This window comes from Chenopodium album, chromosome 9, assembly GCF_948465745.1.
Source record: "Chenopodium album chromosome 9, dcCheAlbu1.1, whole genome shotgun sequence".
NCBI classification, from domain to species: Eukaryota; Viridiplantae; Streptophyta; class Magnoliopsida; order Caryophyllales; family Amaranthaceae; genus Chenopodium; species Chenopodium album.
Window position 1 is genome coordinate 10,731,024 of NC_137842.1, and position 15,306 is coordinate 10,746,329.

At 42.6% G+C, this 15,306-nt stretch overlaps 48 non-coding genes across 48 annotated transcripts; all 48 read left to right on the top strand.

Moving 5' to 3' along the window:
• The first annotated feature begins 177 nt into the window (after positions 1–177).
• LOC145561125 (5S ribosomal RNA) lies at positions 178–296 on the top strand. The gene has a single exon (XR_014093705.1). It is a non-coding gene; the product is annotated as a 5S ribosomal RNA (ribosomal RNA).
• Positions 297–495: 199 nt separating this feature from the next.
• LOC145561612 (5S ribosomal RNA) lies at positions 496–614 on the top strand. Its single transcript, XR_014094150.1, has one exon. It is a non-coding gene; the product is annotated as a 5S ribosomal RNA (ribosomal RNA).
• A 198-nt stretch (positions 615–812) lies between these two features.
• Positions 813–931, top strand: LOC145561136 (5S ribosomal RNA). Its single transcript, XR_014093714.1, has one exon. It is a non-coding gene; the product is annotated as a 5S ribosomal RNA (ribosomal RNA).
• A 199-nt stretch (positions 932–1,130) lies between these two features.
• On the top strand, positions 1,131–1,249 carry LOC145561148 (5S ribosomal RNA). The gene has a single exon (XR_014093724.1). It is a non-coding gene; the product is annotated as a 5S ribosomal RNA (ribosomal RNA).
• Positions 1,250–1,446: 197 nt separating this feature from the next.
• On the top strand, positions 1,447–1,565 carry LOC145561328 (5S ribosomal RNA). The gene has a single exon (XR_014093878.1). It is a non-coding gene; the product is annotated as a 5S ribosomal RNA (ribosomal RNA).
• Positions 1,566–1,764: 199 nt separating this feature from the next.
• Positions 1,765–1,883, top strand: LOC145561160 (5S ribosomal RNA). The gene has a single exon (XR_014093733.1). It is a non-coding gene; the product is annotated as a 5S ribosomal RNA (ribosomal RNA).
• Positions 1,884–2,082: 199 nt separating this feature from the next.
• LOC145560702 (5S ribosomal RNA) lies at positions 2,083–2,201 on the top strand. Its single transcript, XR_014093325.1, has one exon. It is a non-coding gene; the product is annotated as a 5S ribosomal RNA (ribosomal RNA).
• A 197-nt stretch (positions 2,202–2,398) lies between these two features.
• Positions 2,399–2,517, top strand: LOC145561173 (5S ribosomal RNA). Its single transcript, XR_014093738.1, has one exon. It is a non-coding gene; the product is annotated as a 5S ribosomal RNA (ribosomal RNA).
• A 199-nt stretch (positions 2,518–2,716) lies between these two features.
• LOC145561185 (5S ribosomal RNA) lies at positions 2,717–2,835 on the top strand. Its single transcript, XR_014093748.1, has one exon. It is a non-coding gene; the product is annotated as a 5S ribosomal RNA (ribosomal RNA).
• Positions 2,836–3,034: 199 nt separating this feature from the next.
• LOC145561197 (5S ribosomal RNA) lies at positions 3,035–3,153 on the top strand. The gene has a single exon (XR_014093759.1). It is a non-coding gene; the product is annotated as a 5S ribosomal RNA (ribosomal RNA).
• A 199-nt stretch (positions 3,154–3,352) lies between these two features.
• LOC145561207 (5S ribosomal RNA) lies at positions 3,353–3,471 on the top strand. The gene has a single exon (XR_014093767.1). It is a non-coding gene; the product is annotated as a 5S ribosomal RNA (ribosomal RNA).
• Positions 3,472–3,670: 199 nt separating this feature from the next.
• On the top strand, positions 3,671–3,789 carry LOC145561345 (5S ribosomal RNA). Its single transcript, XR_014093894.1, has one exon. It is a non-coding gene; the product is annotated as a 5S ribosomal RNA (ribosomal RNA).
• A 199-nt stretch (positions 3,790–3,988) lies between these two features.
• Positions 3,989–4,107, top strand: LOC145561218 (5S ribosomal RNA). Its single transcript, XR_014093778.1, has one exon. It is a non-coding gene; the product is annotated as a 5S ribosomal RNA (ribosomal RNA).
• Positions 4,108–4,306: 199 nt separating this feature from the next.
• Positions 4,307–4,425, top strand: LOC145560683 (5S ribosomal RNA). Its single transcript, XR_014093306.1, has one exon. It is a non-coding gene; the product is annotated as a 5S ribosomal RNA (ribosomal RNA).
• Positions 4,426–4,623: 198 nt separating this feature from the next.
• On the top strand, positions 4,624–4,742 carry LOC145561227 (5S ribosomal RNA). The gene has a single exon (XR_014093783.1). It is a non-coding gene; the product is annotated as a 5S ribosomal RNA (ribosomal RNA).
• Positions 4,743–4,941: 199 nt separating this feature from the next.
• Positions 4,942–5,060, top strand: LOC145561358 (5S ribosomal RNA). Its single transcript, XR_014093906.1, has one exon. It is a non-coding gene; the product is annotated as a 5S ribosomal RNA (ribosomal RNA).
• A 199-nt stretch (positions 5,061–5,259) lies between these two features.
• On the top strand, positions 5,260–5,378 carry LOC145561434 (5S ribosomal RNA). The gene has a single exon (XR_014093979.1). It is a non-coding gene; the product is annotated as a 5S ribosomal RNA (ribosomal RNA).
• A 198-nt stretch (positions 5,379–5,576) lies between these two features.
• LOC145561230 (5S ribosomal RNA) lies at positions 5,577–5,695 on the top strand. The gene has a single exon (XR_014093784.1). It is a non-coding gene; the product is annotated as a 5S ribosomal RNA (ribosomal RNA).
• Positions 5,696–5,894: 199 nt separating this feature from the next.
• Positions 5,895–6,013, top strand: LOC145561444 (5S ribosomal RNA). Its single transcript, XR_014093989.1, has one exon. It is a non-coding gene; the product is annotated as a 5S ribosomal RNA (ribosomal RNA).
• A 162-nt stretch (positions 6,014–6,175) lies between these two features.
• On the top strand, positions 6,176–6,294 carry LOC145561331 (5S ribosomal RNA). Its single transcript, XR_014093881.1, has one exon. It is a non-coding gene; the product is annotated as a 5S ribosomal RNA (ribosomal RNA).
• A 200-nt stretch (positions 6,295–6,494) lies between these two features.
• Positions 6,495–6,613, top strand: LOC145561231 (5S ribosomal RNA). Its single transcript, XR_014093785.1, has one exon. It is a non-coding gene; the product is annotated as a 5S ribosomal RNA (ribosomal RNA).
• Positions 6,614–6,813: 200 nt separating this feature from the next.
• Positions 6,814–6,932, top strand: LOC145561346 (5S ribosomal RNA). The gene has a single exon (XR_014093895.1). It is a non-coding gene; the product is annotated as a 5S ribosomal RNA (ribosomal RNA).
• A 199-nt stretch (positions 6,933–7,131) lies between these two features.
• On the top strand, positions 7,132–7,250 carry LOC145561333 (5S ribosomal RNA). The gene has a single exon (XR_014093883.1). It is a non-coding gene; the product is annotated as a 5S ribosomal RNA (ribosomal RNA).
• A 199-nt stretch (positions 7,251–7,449) lies between these two features.
• LOC145560544 (5S ribosomal RNA) lies at positions 7,450–7,568 on the top strand. The gene has a single exon (XR_014093169.1). It is a non-coding gene; the product is annotated as a 5S ribosomal RNA (ribosomal RNA).
• A 198-nt stretch (positions 7,569–7,766) lies between these two features.
• LOC145561232 (5S ribosomal RNA) lies at positions 7,767–7,885 on the top strand. The gene has a single exon (XR_014093786.1). It is a non-coding gene; the product is annotated as a 5S ribosomal RNA (ribosomal RNA).
• Positions 7,886–8,083: 198 nt separating this feature from the next.
• On the top strand, positions 8,084–8,202 carry LOC145561361 (5S ribosomal RNA). Its single transcript, XR_014093909.1, has one exon. It is a non-coding gene; the product is annotated as a 5S ribosomal RNA (ribosomal RNA).
• Positions 8,203–8,402: 200 nt separating this feature from the next.
• LOC145561613 (5S ribosomal RNA) lies at positions 8,403–8,521 on the top strand. Its single transcript, XR_014094151.1, has one exon. It is a non-coding gene; the product is annotated as a 5S ribosomal RNA (ribosomal RNA).
• A 199-nt stretch (positions 8,522–8,720) lies between these two features.
• Positions 8,721–8,839, top strand: LOC145561233 (5S ribosomal RNA). Its single transcript, XR_014093787.1, has one exon. It is a non-coding gene; the product is annotated as a 5S ribosomal RNA (ribosomal RNA).
• A 199-nt stretch (positions 8,840–9,038) lies between these two features.
• Positions 9,039–9,157, top strand: LOC145561235 (5S ribosomal RNA). The gene has a single exon (XR_014093789.1). It is a non-coding gene; the product is annotated as a 5S ribosomal RNA (ribosomal RNA).
• A 199-nt stretch (positions 9,158–9,356) lies between these two features.
• LOC145560725 (5S ribosomal RNA) lies at positions 9,357–9,474 on the top strand. The gene has a single exon (XR_014093346.1). It is a non-coding gene; the product is annotated as a 5S ribosomal RNA (ribosomal RNA).
• Positions 9,475–9,672: 198 nt separating this feature from the next.
• LOC145561236 (5S ribosomal RNA) lies at positions 9,673–9,791 on the top strand. The gene has a single exon (XR_014093790.1). It is a non-coding gene; the product is annotated as a 5S ribosomal RNA (ribosomal RNA).
• A 199-nt stretch (positions 9,792–9,990) lies between these two features.
• Positions 9,991–10,109, top strand: LOC145561237 (5S ribosomal RNA). Its single transcript, XR_014093791.1, has one exon. It is a non-coding gene; the product is annotated as a 5S ribosomal RNA (ribosomal RNA).
• Positions 10,110–10,307: 198 nt separating this feature from the next.
• On the top strand, positions 10,308–10,426 carry LOC145560686 (5S ribosomal RNA). Its single transcript, XR_014093310.1, has one exon. It is a non-coding gene; the product is annotated as a 5S ribosomal RNA (ribosomal RNA).
• A 200-nt stretch (positions 10,427–10,626) lies between these two features.
• On the top strand, positions 10,627–10,745 carry LOC145561238 (5S ribosomal RNA). The gene has a single exon (XR_014093792.1). It is a non-coding gene; the product is annotated as a 5S ribosomal RNA (ribosomal RNA).
• Positions 10,746–10,944: 199 nt separating this feature from the next.
• LOC145561239 (5S ribosomal RNA) lies at positions 10,945–11,063 on the top strand. The gene has a single exon (XR_014093793.1). It is a non-coding gene; the product is annotated as a 5S ribosomal RNA (ribosomal RNA).
• A 199-nt stretch (positions 11,064–11,262) lies between these two features.
• Positions 11,263–11,381, top strand: LOC145561240 (5S ribosomal RNA). Its single transcript, XR_014093794.1, has one exon. It is a non-coding gene; the product is annotated as a 5S ribosomal RNA (ribosomal RNA).
• Positions 11,382–11,581: 200 nt separating this feature from the next.
• LOC145561241 (5S ribosomal RNA) lies at positions 11,582–11,700 on the top strand. The gene has a single exon (XR_014093795.1). It is a non-coding gene; the product is annotated as a 5S ribosomal RNA (ribosomal RNA).
• Positions 11,701–11,899: 199 nt separating this feature from the next.
• LOC145561242 (5S ribosomal RNA) lies at positions 11,900–12,018 on the top strand. Its single transcript, XR_014093796.1, has one exon. It is a non-coding gene; the product is annotated as a 5S ribosomal RNA (ribosomal RNA).
• Positions 12,019–12,217: 199 nt separating this feature from the next.
• Positions 12,218–12,336, top strand: LOC145561243 (5S ribosomal RNA). The gene has a single exon (XR_014093797.1). It is a non-coding gene; the product is annotated as a 5S ribosomal RNA (ribosomal RNA).
• Positions 12,337–12,536: 200 nt separating this feature from the next.
• Positions 12,537–12,655, top strand: LOC145561244 (5S ribosomal RNA). Its single transcript, XR_014093798.1, has one exon. It is a non-coding gene; the product is annotated as a 5S ribosomal RNA (ribosomal RNA).
• Positions 12,656–12,854: 199 nt separating this feature from the next.
• Positions 12,855–12,973, top strand: LOC145560539 (5S ribosomal RNA). The gene has a single exon (XR_014093165.1). It is a non-coding gene; the product is annotated as a 5S ribosomal RNA (ribosomal RNA).
• A 200-nt stretch (positions 12,974–13,173) lies between these two features.
• On the top strand, positions 13,174–13,292 carry LOC145561348 (5S ribosomal RNA). Its single transcript, XR_014093897.1, has one exon. It is a non-coding gene; the product is annotated as a 5S ribosomal RNA (ribosomal RNA).
• A 199-nt stretch (positions 13,293–13,491) lies between these two features.
• LOC145561349 (5S ribosomal RNA) lies at positions 13,492–13,610 on the top strand. Its single transcript, XR_014093898.1, has one exon. It is a non-coding gene; the product is annotated as a 5S ribosomal RNA (ribosomal RNA).
• A 199-nt stretch (positions 13,611–13,809) lies between these two features.
• On the top strand, positions 13,810–13,928 carry LOC145561304 (5S ribosomal RNA). The gene has a single exon (XR_014093856.1). It is a non-coding gene; the product is annotated as a 5S ribosomal RNA (ribosomal RNA).
• Positions 13,929–14,128: 200 nt separating this feature from the next.
• Positions 14,129–14,247, top strand: LOC145561381 (5S ribosomal RNA). The gene has a single exon (XR_014093928.1). It is a non-coding gene; the product is annotated as a 5S ribosomal RNA (ribosomal RNA).
• Positions 14,248–14,448: 201 nt separating this feature from the next.
• Positions 14,449–14,567, top strand: LOC145561246 (5S ribosomal RNA). The gene has a single exon (XR_014093800.1). It is a non-coding gene; the product is annotated as a 5S ribosomal RNA (ribosomal RNA).
• A 199-nt stretch (positions 14,568–14,766) lies between these two features.
• LOC145561247 (5S ribosomal RNA) lies at positions 14,767–14,885 on the top strand. The gene has a single exon (XR_014093802.1). It is a non-coding gene; the product is annotated as a 5S ribosomal RNA (ribosomal RNA).
• A 200-nt stretch (positions 14,886–15,085) lies between these two features.
• Positions 15,086–15,204, top strand: LOC145561248 (5S ribosomal RNA). The gene has a single exon (XR_014093803.1). It is a non-coding gene; the product is annotated as a 5S ribosomal RNA (ribosomal RNA).
• The last annotated feature ends 102 nt before the right edge of the window (positions 15,205–15,306 follow it).

Sequence of the window (15,306 nt, forward strand, 5' to 3'; positions counted from 1 at the left end):
TTTATTTGTTTTCGGTTATTTTGAGATGGGAAATGGTTTGGGATGCGTAGATCTCAAAAAATAACCAATTTGAAAAAAAAAATGTTTAATTCGGACGATCGGGCACAAAGTTACGGCATTTCGAAGGAAATCAGGGGCTGGAAAGGGTATAAATACAAAATAGCGCAATAAGTAAATGGGTGCGATCATACCAGCACTAATGCACCGGATCCCATCAGAACTCCGCAGTTAAGCGTGCTTGGGCGAGAGTAGTACTAGGATGGGTGACCTCCTGGGAAGTCCTCGTGTTGCACCCCTTTTTTGCCGAATTCGTAATTTTTATTTGTTTTCGGTTATTTTGAGATGGGAAATGGTTTGGGACGCGTAGATCTCAAAAAAATAACCAATTTGAAAAAAAAAATGTTTAATTCGGACGATCGGGCACAAAGTTACGGCATTTCGAAGGAAATCAGGGGCTGGAAAGGGTATAAATACAAAATAGCGCAATAAGTAAATGGGTGCGATCATACCATCACTAATGCACCGGATCCCATCAGAACTCCGCAGTTAAGCGTGCTTGGGCGAGAGTAGTACTAGGATGGGTGACCTCCTGGGAAGTCCTCGTGTTGCACCCCTTTTTTGCCGAATTCGTAATTTTTATTTGTTTTCGGTTATTTTGAGATGGGAAATGGTTTGGGACGCGTAGATCTCAAAAAAATAACCAATTTGAAAAAAAAATGTTTAATTCGGACGATCGGGCACAAAGTTACGGCATTTCGAAGGAAATCAGGGGCTGGAAAGGGTATAAATACAAAATAGCGCAATAAGTAAATGGGTGCGATCATACCAGCACTAATGCACCGGATCCCATCAGAACTCCGCAGTTAAGCGTGCTTGGGCGAGAGTAGTACTAGGATGGGTGACCTCCTGGGAAGTCCTCGTGTTGCACCCCTTTTTTGCCGAATTCGTAATTTTTTTTTGTTTTCGGTTATTTTGAGATGGGAAATGGTTTGGGACGCGTAGATCTCAAAAAAATAACCAATTTGAAAAAAAAAATGTTTAATTCGGACGATCGGGCACAAAGTTACGGCATTTCGAAGGAAATCAGGGGCTGGAAAGGGTATAAATACAAAATAGCGCAATAAGTAAATGGGTGCGATCATACCAGCACTAATGCACCGGATCCCATCAGAACTCCGCAGTTAAGCGTGCTTGGGCGAGAGTAGTACTAGGATGGGTGACCTCCTGGGAAGTCCTCGTGTTGCACCCCTTTTTTGCCGAATTCGTAATTTTTATTTGTTTTCGGTTATTTTGAGATGGGAAATGGTTTGGGACGCGTAGATCTCAAAAAATAACCAATTTGAAAAAAAAATGTTTAATTCGGACGATCGGGCACAAAGTTACGGCATTTCGAAGGAAATCAGGGGCTGGAAAGGGTATAAATACAAAATAGCGCAATAAGTAAATGGGTGCGATCATACCAGCACTAATGCACCGGATCCCATCAGAACTCCGCAGTTAAGCGTGCTTGGGCGAGAGTAGTACTAAGATGGGTGACCTCCTGGGAAGTCCTCGTGTTGCACCCCTTTTTTGCCGAATTCGTAATTTTTATTTGTTTTCGGTTATTTTGAGATGGGAAATGGTTTGGGACGCGTAGATCTCAAAAAAATAACCAATTTGAAAAAAAAAATGTTTAATTCGGACGATCGGGCACAAAGTTACGGCATTTCGAAGGAAATCAGGGGCTGGAAAGGGTATAAATACAAAATAGCGCAATAAGTAAATGGGTGCGATCATACCAGCACTAATGCACCGGATCCCATCAGAACTCCGCAGTTAAGCGTGCTTGGGCGAGAGTAGTACTAGGATGGGTGACCTCCTGGGAAGTCCTCGTGTTGCACCCCTTTTTTGCCGAATTCGTAATTTTTATTTGTTTTCGGTTATTTTGAGATGGGAAATGGTTTGGGACGCGTAGATCTCAAAAAAATAACCAATTTGAAAAAAAAAATGTTTAATTCGGACGATCGGGCACAAAGTTACGGCATTTCGAAGGAAATCAGGGGCTGGAAAGGGTATAAATACAAAATAGCGCAATAAGTAAATGGGTGCGATCATACCAGCACTAAGGCACTGGATCCCATCAGAACTCCGCAGTTAAGCGTGCTTGGGCGAGAGTAGTACTACGATGGGTGACCGCCTGGTAAGTCCTCGTGTTGCACCCCTTTTTTGCCGAATTCGTAATTTTTATTTGTTTTCGGTTATTTTGAGATGGGAAATGGTTTGGGACGCGTAGATCTCAAAAAATAACCAATTTGAAAAAAAAATGTTTAATTCGGACGATCGGGCACAAAGTTACGGCATTTCGAAGGAAATCAGGGGCTGGAAAGGGTATAAATACAAAATAGCGCAATAAGTAAATGGGTGCGATCATACCAGCACTAATGCACCGGATCCCATCAGAACTCCGCAGTTAAGCGTGCTTGGGCGAGAGTAGTACTAGGATGGGTGACCTCCTGGGAAGTCCTCGTGTTGCACCCCTTTTTTGCCGAATTCGTAATTTTTATTTGTTTTCGGTTATTTTGAGATGGGAAATGGTTTGGGACGCGTAGATCTCAAAAAAATAACCAATTTGAAAAAAAAAATGTTTAATTCGGACGATCGGGCACAAAGTTACGGCATTTCGAAGGAAATCAGGGGCTGGAAAGGGTATAAATACAAAATAGCGCAATAAGTAAATGGGTGCGATCATACCAGCACTAATGCACCGGATCCCATCAGAACTCCGCAGTTAAGCGTGCTTGGGCGAGAGTAGTACTAGGATGGGTGACCTCCTGGGAAGTCCTCGTGTTGCACCCCTTTTTTGCCGAATTCGTAATTTTTATTTGTTTTCGGTTATTTTGAGATGGGAAATGGTTTGGGACGCGTAGATCTCAAAAAAATAACCAATTTGAAAAAAAAAATGTTTAATTCGGACGATCGGGCACAAAGTTACGGCATTTCGAAGGAAATCAGGGGCTGGAAAGGGTATAAATACAAAATAGCGCAATAAGTAAATGGGTGCGATCATACCAGCACTAATGCACCGGATCCCATCAGAACTCCGCAGTTAAGCGTGCTTGGGCGAGAGTAGTACTAGGATGGGTGACCTCCTGGGAAGTCCTCGTGTTGCACCCCTTTTTTGCCGAATTCGTAATTTTTTTTTGTTTTCGGTTATTTTGAGATGGGAAATGGTTTGGGACGCGTAGATCTCAAAAAAATAACCAATTTGAAAAAAAAAATGTTTAATTCGGACGATCGGGCACAAAGTTACGGCATTTCGAAGGAAATCAGGGGCTGGAAAGGGTATAAATACAAAATAGCGCAATAAGTAAATGGGTGCGATCATACCAGCACTAATGCACCGGATCCCATCAGAACTCCGCAGTTAAGCGTGCTTGGGCGAGAGTAGTACTAGGATGGGTGACCTCCTGGGAAGTCCTCGTGTTGCACCCCTTTTTTGCTGAATTCGTAATTTTTATTTGTTTTCGGTTATTTTGAGATGGGAAATGGTTTGGGACGCGTAGATCTCAAAAAATAACCAATTTGAAAAAAAAAAATGTTTAATTCGGACGATCGGGCACAAAGTTACGGCATTTCGAAGGAAATCAGGGGCTGGAAAGGGTATAAATACAAAATAGCGCAATAAGTAAATGGGTGCGATCATACCTGCACTAATGCACCGGATCCCATCAGAACTCCGCAGTTAAGCGTGCTTGGGCGAGAGTAGTACTAAGATGGGTGACCTCCTGGGAAGTCCTCGTGTTGCACCCCTTTTTTGCCGAATTCGTAATTTTTATTTGTTTTCGGTTATTTTGAGATGGGAAATGGTTTGGGACGCGTAGATCTCAAAAAAATAACCAATTTGAAAAAAAAAATGTTTAATTCGGACGATCGGGCACAAAGTTACGGCATTTCGAAGGAAATCAGGGGCTGGAAAGGGTATAAATACAAAATAGCGCAATAAGTAAATGGGTGCGATCATACCAGCACTAATGCACCGGATCCCATCAGAACTCCGCAGTTAAGCGTGCTTGGGCGAGAGTAGTACTAGGATGGGTGACCTCCTGGGAAGTCCTCGTGTTGCACCCCTTTTTTGCCGAATTCGTAATTTTTATTTGTTTTCGGTTATTTTGAGATGGGAAATGGTTTGGGACGCGTAGATCTCAAAAAAATAACCAATTTGAAAAAAAAAATGTTTAATTCGGACGATCGGGCACAAAGTTACGGCATTTCGAAGGAAATCAGGGGCTGGAAAGGGTATAAATACAAAATAGCGCAATAAGTAAATGGGTGCGATCATACCAGCACTAAGGCACTGGATCCCATCAGAACTCCGCAGTTAAGCGTGCTTGGGCGAGAGTAGTACTAGGATGGGTGACCGCCTGGTAAGTCCTCGTGTTGCACCCCTTTTTTGCCGAATTCGTAATTTTTATTTGTTTTCGGTTATTTTGAGATGGGAAATGGTTTGGGACGCGTAGATCTCAAAAAATAACCAATTTGAAAAAAAAAATGTTTAATTCGGACGATCGGGCACAAAGTTACGGCATTTCGAAGGAAATCAGGGGCTGGAAAGGGTATAAATACAAAATAGCGCAATAAGTAAATGGGTGCGATCATACCAGCACTAATGCACCGGATCCCATCAGAACTCCGCAGTTAAGCGTGCTTGGGCGAGAGTAGTACTAGGATGGGTGACCTCCTGGGAAGTCCTCGTGTTGCACCCCTTTTTTGCCGAATTCGTAATTTTTATTTGTTTTCGGTTATTTTGAGATGGGAAATGGTTTGGGACGCGTAGATCTCAAAAAAATAACCAATTTGAAAAAAAAAATGTTTAATTCGGACGATCGGGCACAAAGTTACGGCATTTCGAAGGAAATCAGGGGCTGGAAAGGGTATAAATACAAAATAGCGCAATAAGTAAATGGGTGCGATCATACCAGCACTAATGCACCGGATCCCATCAGAACTCCGCAGTTAAGCGTGCTTGGGCGAGAGTAGTACTAGGATGGGTGACCTCCTAGGAAGTCCTCGTGTTGCACCCCTTTTTTGCCGAATTCGTAATTTTTATTTGTTTTCGGTTATTTTGAGATGGGAAATGGTTTGGGACGCGTAGATCTCAAAAAAATAACCAATTTGAAAAAAAAAATGTTTAATTCGGACGATCGGGCACAAAGTTACGGCATTTCGAAGGAAATCAGGGGCTGGAAAGGGTATAAATACAAAATAGCGCAATAAGTAAATGGGTGCGATCATACCAGCACTAAGGCACCGGATCCCTTCAGAACTCCGCAGTTAAGCGTGCTTGGGCGAGAGTAGTACTAGGATGGGTGACCTCCTGGGAAGTCCTCGTGTTGCACCCCTTTTTTGCCGAATTCGTAATTTTTATTTGTTTTCGGTTATTTTGAGATGGGAAATGGTTTGGGACGCGTAGATCTCAAAAAATAACCAATTTGAAAAAAAAAATGTTTAATTCGGACGATCGGGCACAAAGTTACGGCATTTCGAAGGAAATCAGGGGCTGGAAAGGGTATAAATACAAAATAGCGCAATAAGTAAATGGGTGCGATCATACCAGCACTAATGCACCGGATCCCATCAGAACTCCGCAGTTAAGCGTGCTTGGGCGAGAGTAGTACTAGGATGGGTGACCTCCTGGGAAGTCCTCGTGTTGCACCCCTTTTTTGCCGAATTCGTAATTTTTATTTGTTTTCGGTTATTTTGAGATGGGAAATGGTTTGGGACGCGTAGATCTCAAAAAATAACCAATTTGAAAAAAAAAAATGTTTAATTCGGACGATCGGGCACAAAGTTACGGCATTTCGAAGGAAATCAGGGGCTGGAAAGGGTATAAATACAAAATAGCGCAATAAGTAAATGGGTGCGATCATACCAGCACTAATGCACCGGATCCAATCAGAACTCCGCAGTTAAGCGTGCTTGGGCGAGAGTAGTACTAGGATGGGTGACCTCCTGGGAAGTCCTCGTGTTGCACCCCTAATTTTGAGATGGGAAATGGTTTGGGACGCGTAGATCTCAAAAAATAACCAATTTGAAAAGAAAAATGTTTAATTCGGACGATCGGGCACAAAGTTACGGCATTTCGAAGGAAATCAGGGGCTGGAAAGGGTATAAATACAAAATAGCGCAATAAGTAAATGGGTGCGATCATACCAGCACTAATGCACCGGATCCCATCAGAACTCCGCAGTTAAGCGTGCTTGGGCGAGAATAGTACTAGGATGGGTGACCTCCTGGGAAGTCCTCGTGTTGCACCCCTTTTTTGCCGAATTCGTAATTTTTATTTGTTTTCGGTTATTTTGAGATGGGAAATGGTTTGGGACGCGTAGATCTCAAAAAAATAACCAATTTGAAAAAAAAAAATGTTTAATTCGGACGATCGGGCACAAAGTTACGGCATTTCGAAGGAAATCAGGGGCTGGAAAGGGTATAAATACAAAATAGCGCAATAAGTAAATGGGTGCGATCATACCAGCACTAATGCACCGGATCCCATCAGAACTCCGCAGTTAAGCGTGCTTGGGCGAGAGTAGTACTAGGATGGGTGACCTCCTGGGAAGTCCTCGTGTTGCACCCCTTTTTTGCCGAATTCGTAATTTTTATTTGTTTTCGGTTATTTTGAGATGGGAAATGGTTTGGGACGCGTAGATCTCAAAAAAATAACCAATTTGAAAAAAAAAAATGTTTAATTCGGACGATCGGGCACAAAGTTACGGCATTTCGAAGGAAATCAGGGGCTGGAAAGGATATAAATACAAAATAGCGCAATAAGTAAATGGGTGCGATCATACCAGCACTAATGCACCGGATCCCATCAGAACTCCGCAGTTAAGCGTGCTTGGGCGAGAGTAGTACTAGGATGGGTGACCTCCTGGGAAGTCCTCGTGTTGCACCTCTTTTTTGCCGAATTCGTAATTTTTATTTGTTTTCGGTTATTTTGAGATGGGAAATGGTTTGGGACGCGTAGATCTCAAAAAAATAACCAATTTGAAAAAAAAAATGTTTAATTCGGACGATCGGGCACAAAGTTACGGCATTTCGAAGGAAATCAGGGGCTGGAAAGGGTATAAATACAAAATAGCGCAATAAGTAAATGGGTGCGATCATACCAGCACTAAGGCACCGGATCCCATCAGAACTCCGCAGTTAAGCGTGCTTGGGCGAGAGTAGTACTAGGATGGGTGACCTCCTGGGAAGTCCTCGTGTTGCACCCCTTTTTTGCCGAATTCGTAATTTTTATTTGTTTTCGGTTATTTTGAGATGGGAAATGGTTTGGGACGCGTAGATCTCAAAAAATAACCAATTTGAAAAAAAAAAATGTTTAATTCGGACGATCGGGCACAAAGTTACGGCATTTCGAAGGAAATCAGGGGCTGGAAAGGGTATAAATACAAAATAGCGCAATAAGTAAATGGGTGCGATCATACCAGCACTAATGCACCGGATCCAATCAGAACTCCACAGTTAAGCGTGCTTGGGCGAGAGTAGTACTAGGATGGGTGACCTCCTGGGAAGTCCTCGTGTTGCACCCCTTTTTTGCCGAATTCGTAATTTTTATTTGTTTTCGGTTATTTTGAGATGGGAAATGGTTTGGGACGCGTAGATCTCAAAAAAATAACCAATTTGAAAAAAAAATGTTTAATTCGGACGATCGGGCACAAAGTTACGGCATTTCGAAAGAAATCATGGGCTGGAAAGGGTATAAATACAAAATAGCGCAATAAGTAAATGGGTGCGATCATACCAGCACTAATGCACCGGATCCCATCAGAACTCCGCAGTTAAGCGTGCTTGGGCGAGAGTAGTACTAGGATGGGTGACCTCCTGGGAAGTCCTCGTGTTGCACCCCTTTTTTGCCGAATTCGTAATTTTTATTTGTTTTCGGTTATTTTGAGATGGGAAACGGTTTGGGACGCGTAGATCTCAAAAAATAACCAATTTGAAAAAAAAAATGTTTAATTCGGACGATCGGGCACAAAGTTACGGCATTTCGAAGGAAATCAGGGGCTGGAAAGGGTATAAATACAAAATAGCGCAATAAGTAAATGGGAGCGATCATACCAGCACTAATGCACCGGATCCCATCAGAACTCCGCAGTTAAGCGTGCTTGGGCGAGAGTAGTACTAGGATGGGTGACCTCCTGGGAAGTCCTCGTGTTGCACCCCTTTTTTGCCGAATTCGTAATTTTTATTTGTTTTCGGTTATTTTGAGATGGGAAATGGTTTGGGACGCGTAGATCTCAAAAAAATAACCAATTTGAAAAAAAAAAATGTTTAATTCGGACGATCGGGCACAAAGTTACGGCATTTCGAAGGAAATCAGGGGCTGGAAAGGGTATAAATACAAAATAGCGCAATTAGTAAATGGGTGCGATCATACCATCACTAATGCACCGGATCCCATCAGAACTCCGCAGTTAAGCGTGCTTGGGCGAGAGTAGTACTAGGATGGGTGACCTCCTGGGAAGTCCTCGTGTTGCACCCCTTTTTTGCCGAATTCGTAATTTTTATTTGTTTTCGGTTATTTTGAGATGGGAAATGGTTTGGGACGCGTAGATCTCAAAAAATAACCAATTTGAAAAAAAAAAATGTTTAATTCGGACGATCGGGCATAAAGTTACGGCATTTCGAAGGAAATCAGGGGCTGGAAAGGGTATAAATACAAAATAGCGCAATAAGTAAATGGGTGCGATCATACCAGCACTAATGCACCGGATCCCATCAGAACTCCGCAGTTAAGCGTGCTTGGGCGAGAGTAGTACTAGGATGGGTGACCTCCTGGGAAGTCCTCGTGTTGCACCCCTTTTTTGCCGAATTCGTAATTTTTATTTGTTTTCGGTTATTTTGAGATGGGAAATGGTTTGGGACGCGTAGATCTCAAAAAAATAACCAATTTGAAAAAAAAAATGTTTAATTCGGACGATCGGGCACAAAGTTACGGCATTTCGAAGGAAATCAGGGGCTGGAAAGGGTATAAATACAAAATAGCGCAATAAGTAAATGGGTGCGATCATACCAGCACTAATGCACCGGATCCCATCAGAACTCCGCAGTTAAGCGTGCTTGGGCGAGAGTAGTACTAGGATGGGTGACCTCCTGGGAAGTCCTCGTGTTGCACCCCTTTTTTGCCGAATTCGTAATTTTTATTTGTTTTCGGTTATTTAGAGATGGGAAATGGTTTGGGACGCGTAGATCTCAAAAAAATAACCAATTTGAAAAAAAAAATGTTTAATTCGGACGATCGGGCACAAAGTTACGGCATTTCGAAGGAAATCAGGGGCTGGAAAGGGTATAAATACAAAATAGCGCAATAAGTAAATGGGTGCGATCATACCAGCACTAATGCACCGGATCCCATCAGAACTCCGCAGTTAAGCGTGCTTGGGCGAGAGTAGTACTAGGATGGGTGACCTCCTGGGAAGTCCTTGGTTGCACCCTTTTTTTCCCGAATTTGTAATTTTTATTTGTTTTCGGTTATTTTGAGATGGGAAACGGTTTGGGACGCGTAGATCTCAAAAAATAACCAATTTGAAAAAAAAAATGTTTAATTCGGACGATCGGGCACAAAGTTACGGCATTTCGAAGGAAATCAGGGGCTGGAAAGGGTATAAATACAAAATAGCGCAATAAGTAAATGGGTGCGATCATACCAGCACTAATGCACCGGATCCCATCAGAACTCCGCAGTTAAGCGTGCTTGGGCGAGAGTAGTACTAGGATGGGTGACCTCCTGGGAAGTCCTCGTGTTGCACCCCTTTTTTGCCGAATTCGTAATTTTTATTTGTTTTCGGTTATTTTGAGATGGGAAATGGTTTGGGACGCGTAGATCTCAAAAAAATAACCAATTTGAAAAAAAAAATGTTTAATTCGGACGATCGGGCACAAAGTTACGGCATTTCGAAGGAAATCAGGGGCTGGAAAGGGTATAAATACAAAATAGCGCAATAAGTAAATGGGTGCGATCATACCAGCACTAATGCACCGGATCCCATCAGAACTCCGCAGTTAAGCGTGCTTGGGCGAGAGTAGTACTAGGATGGGTGACCTCCTGGGAAGTCCTCGTGTTGCACCCCTTTTTTGCCGAATTCGTAATTTTTATTTGTTTTCGGTTATTTAGAGATGGGAAATGGTTTGGGACGCGTAGATCTCAAAAAATAACCAATTTGAAAAAAAAAATGTTTAATTCGGACGATCGGGCACAAAGTTACGGCATTTCGAAGGAAATCAGGGGCTGGAAAGGGTATAAATACAAAATAGCGCAATAAGTAAATGGTTGCGATCATACCAGCACTAATGCACCGGATCCCATCAGAACTCCGCAGTTAAGCGTGCATTGGCGAGAGTAGTACTAGGATGGGTGACCTCCTGGGAAGTCCTCGTGTTGCACCCCTTTTTTGCCGAATTCGTAATTTTTATTTGTTTTCGGTTATTTTGAGATGGGAAATGGTTTGGGACGCGTAGATCTCAAAAAAATAACCAATTTGAAAAAAAAAAATGTTTAATTCGGACGATCGGGCACAAAGTTACGGCATTTCGAAGGAAATCAGGGGCTGGAAAGGGTATAAATACAAAATAGCGCAATAAGTAAATGGGTGCGATCATACCAGCACTAATGCACCGGATCCCATCAGAACTCCGCAGTTAAGCGTGCTTGGGCGAGAGTAGTACTAGGATGGGTGACCTCCTGGGAAGTCCTCGTGTTGCACCCCTTTTTTGCCGAATTCGTAATTTTTATTTGTTTTCGGTTATTTTGAGATGGGAAATGGTTTGGGACGCGTAGATCTCAAAAAAATAACCAATTTGAAAAAAAAAATGTTTAATTCGGACGATCGGGCACAAAGTTACGGCATTTCGAAGGAAATCAGGGGCTGGAAAGGGTATAAATACAAAATAGCGCAATAAGTAAATGGGTGCGATCATACCAGCACTAATGCACCGGATCCCATCAGAACTCCGCAGTTAAGCGTGCTTGGGCGAGAGTAGTACTAGGATGGGTGACCTCCTGGGAAGTCCTCGTGTTGCACCCCTTTTTTGCCGAATTCGTAATTTTTATTTGTTTTCGGTTATTTTGAGATGGGAAATAGTTTGGGACGCGTAGATCTCAAAAAAATAACCAATTTGAAAAAAAAAATGTTTAATTCGGACGATCGGGCACAAAGTTACGGCATTTCGAAGGAAATCAGGGGCTGGAAAGGGTATAAATACAAAATAGCGCAATAAGTAAATGGGTGCGATCATACCAGCACTAATGCACCGGATCCCATCAGAACTCCGCAGTTAAGCGTGCTTGGGCGAGAGTAGTACTAGGATGGGTGACCTCCTGGGAAGTCCTCGTGTTGCACCCCTTTTTTGCCGAATTCGTAATTTTTATTTGTTTTCGGTTATTTTGAGATGGGAAATGGTTTGGGACGCGTAGATCTCAAAAAAATAACCAATTTGAAAAAAAAAAATGTTTAATTCGGACGATCGGGCACAAAGTTACGGCATTTCGAAGGAAATCAGGGGCTGGAAAGGGTATAAATACAAAATAGCGCAATAAGTAAATGGGTGCGATCATACCAGCACTAATGCACCGGATCCCATCAGAACTCCGCAGTTAAGCGTGCTTGGGCGAGAGTAGTACTAGGATGGGTGACCTCCTGGGAAGTCCTCGTGTTGCACCCCTTTTTTGCCGAATTCGTAATTTTTATTTGTTTTCGGTTATTTTGAGATGGGAAATGGTTTGGGACGCGTAGATCTCGAAAAAATAACCAATTTGAAAAAAAAAATGTTTAATTCGGACGATCGGGCACAAAGTTACGGCATTTCGAAGGAAATCAGGGGCTGGAAAGGGTATAAATACAAAATAGCGCAATAAGTAAATGGGTGCGATCATACCAGCACTAATGCACCGGATCCCATCAGAACTCCGCAGTTAAGCGTGCTTGGGCGAGAGTAGTACTAGGATGGGTGACCTCCTGGGAAGTCCTCGTGTTGCACCCCTTTTTTGCCGAATTCGTAATTTTTATTTGTTTTCGGTTATTTTGAGATGGGAAATGGTTTGGGACGCGTAGATCTCAAAAAAATAACCAATTTGAAAAAAAAAATGTTTAATTCGGACGATCGGGCACAAAGTTACGGCATTTCGAAGGAAATCAGGGGCTGGAAAGGGTATAAATACAAAATAGCGCAATAAGTAAATGGGTGCGATCATACCAGCACTAATGCACCGGATCCCATCAGAACTCCGCAGTTAAGCGTGCTTGGGCGAGAGTAGTACTAGGATGGGTGACCTCCTGGGAAGTCCTCGTGTTGCACCCCTTTTTTGCCGAATTCGTAATTTTTATTTGTTTTCGGTTATTTTGAGATGGGAAATGGTTTGGGACGCGTAGATCTCAAAAAAATAACCAATTTGAAAAAAAAAAATGTTTAATTCGGACGATCGGGCACAAAGTTACGGCATTTCGAAGGAAATCAGGGGCTGGAAAGGGTATAAATACAAAATAGCGCAATAAGTAAATGGGTGCGATCATACCAGCACTAATGCACCGGATCCCATCAGAACTCCGCAGTTAAGCGTGCTTGGGCGAGAGTAGTACTAGGATGGGTGACCTCCTGGGAAGTCCTCGTGTTGCACCCCTTTTTTGCCGAATTCGTAATTTTTATTTGTTTTCGGTTATTTTGAGATAGGAAATGGTTTGGGACGCGTAGATCTCAAAAAAATAACCAATTTGAAAAAAAAAATGTTTAATTCGGACGATCGGGCACAAAGTTACGGCATTTCGAAGGAAATCAGGGGCTGGAAAGGGTATAAATACAAAATAGCGCAATAAGTAAATCGGTGCGATCATACCAGCACTAATGCACCGGATCCCATCAGTACTCCGTAGTTAAGCGTGCTTGGGCGAGAGTAGTACTAGGATGGGTGACCTCCTGGGAAGTCCTCGTGTTGCACCCCTTTTTTGCCGAATTCGTAATTTTTATTTGTTTTCGGTTATTTTGAGATGGGAAATGGTTTGGGACGCGTAGATCTCAAAAAAATAACCAATTTGAAAAAAAAAAATGTTTAATTCGGACGATCGGGCACAAAGTTACGGCATTTCGAAGGAAATCGGGGGCTGGAAAGGGTATAAATACAAAATAGCGCAATAAGTAAATGGGTGCGATCATACCAGCACTAATGCACCGGATCCCATCAGAACTCCGCAGTGAAGCGTGCTTGGGCGAGAGTAGTACTAGGATGGGTGACCTCCTGGGAAGTCCTCGTGTTGCACCCCTTTTTTGCCGAATTCGTAATTTTTATTTGTTTTCGGTTATTTTGAGATGGGAAATGGTTTGGGACGCGTAGATCTCAAAAAAATAACCAATTTGAAAAAAAAAATGTTTAATTCGGACGATCGGGCACAAAGTTACGGCATTTCGAAGGAAATCAGGGGCTGGAAAGGGTATAAATACAAAATAGCGCAATAAGTAAAAGGGTGCGATCATACCAGCACTAATGCACCGGATCCCATCAGAACTCCGCAGTGAAGCGTGCTTGGGCGAGAGTAGTACTAGGATGGGTGACCTCCTGGGAAGTCCTCGTGTTGCACCCCTTTTTTGCCGAATTCGTAATTTTTATTTGTTTTCGGTTATTTTGAGATGGGAAATGGTTTGGGACGCGTAGATCTCAAAAAAATAACCAATTTGAAAAAAAAAATGTTTAATTCGGACGATCGGGCACAAAGTTACGGCATTTCGAAGGAAATCAGGGGCTGGAAAGGGTATAAATACAAAATAGCGCAATAAGTAAATGGGTGCGATCATACCAGCACTAATGCACCGGATCCCATCTGAACTCCGCAGTTAAGCGTGCTTGGGCGAGAGTAGTACTAGGATGGGTGACCTCCTGGGAAGTCCTCGTGTTGCACCCCTTTTTTGCCGAATTCGTAATTTTTATTTGTTTTCGGTTATTTTGAGATGGGAAATGGTTTGGGACGCGTAGATCTCAAAAAAATAACCAATTTGAAAAAAAAAAATGTTTAATTCGGACGATCGGGCACAAAGTTACGGCATTTCGAAGAAAATCAAGGGCAGGAAAGGGTATAAATACAAAATAGCGCAATAAGTAAAAGGGTGCGATCATACCAGCACTAATGCACCGGATCCCATCAGAACTCCGCCGTTAAGCGTGCTTGGGCGAGAGTAGTACTAGGATGGGTGACCTCCTGGGAAGTCCTCGTGTTGCACCCCTTTTTTGCCGAATTCGTAATTTTTATTTGTTTTCGGTTATTTTGAGATGGGAAATGGTTTGGGACGCGTAGATCTCGAAAAAAAAACCAATTTGAAAAAAAAAAAATGTTTAATTCGGACGATCGGGCACAAAGTTACGGCATTTCGAAGGAAATCAGGGGCTGGAAAGGGTATAAATACAAAATAGCGCAACAAGTAAATGGGTGCGATCATACCAGCACTAATGCACCGGATCCCATCAGAACTCCGCAGTTAAGCGTGCTTGGGCGAGAGTAGTACTAGGATGGGTGACCTCCTGGGAAGTCCTCGTGTTGCACCCCTTTTTTGCCGAATTCGTAATTTTTATTTGTTTTCGGTTATTTTGAGATGGGAAATGGTTTGGGACGCGTAGATCTCGAAAAAATAACCAATTTGAAAAAAAAAATGTTTAATTTGGACGATCGGGCACAAAGTTACGGCATTTCGAAGGAAATCAGGGGCTGGAAAGGGTATAAATACAAAATAGCGCAATAAGTAAAAGGGTGCGATCATACCAGCACTAATGCACCGGATCCCATCAGAACTCCGCAGTTAAGCGTGCTTGGGCGAGAGTAGTACTAGGATGGGTGACCTCCTGGGAAGTCCTCGTGTTGCACCCCTTTTTTGCCGAATTCGTAATTTTTATTTGTTTTCGGTTATTTTGAGATGGGAAATGGTTTGGGACGAGTAGATCTCAAAAAAATAACCAATTTGAAAACAAAAAATGTTTAATTCGGACGATCGGGCACAAAGTTACGGCATTTCGAAGGAAATCAGGGGCTGGAAAGGGTATAAATACAAAATAGCGCAATAAGTTAAAGGGTGCGATCATACCAGCACTAATGCACCGGATCCCATCAGAACTCCGCAGTTAAGCGTGCTTGGGCGAGAGTAGTACTAGGATGGGTGACCTCCTGGGAAGTCCTCGTGTTGCACCCCTTTTTTGCCGAATTCGTAATTTTTATTTGTTTTCGGTTATTTTGAGATGGGAAATGGTTTGGTACGCGTAGATCTCGAAAAAATAACCAATTTGAAAAAAAA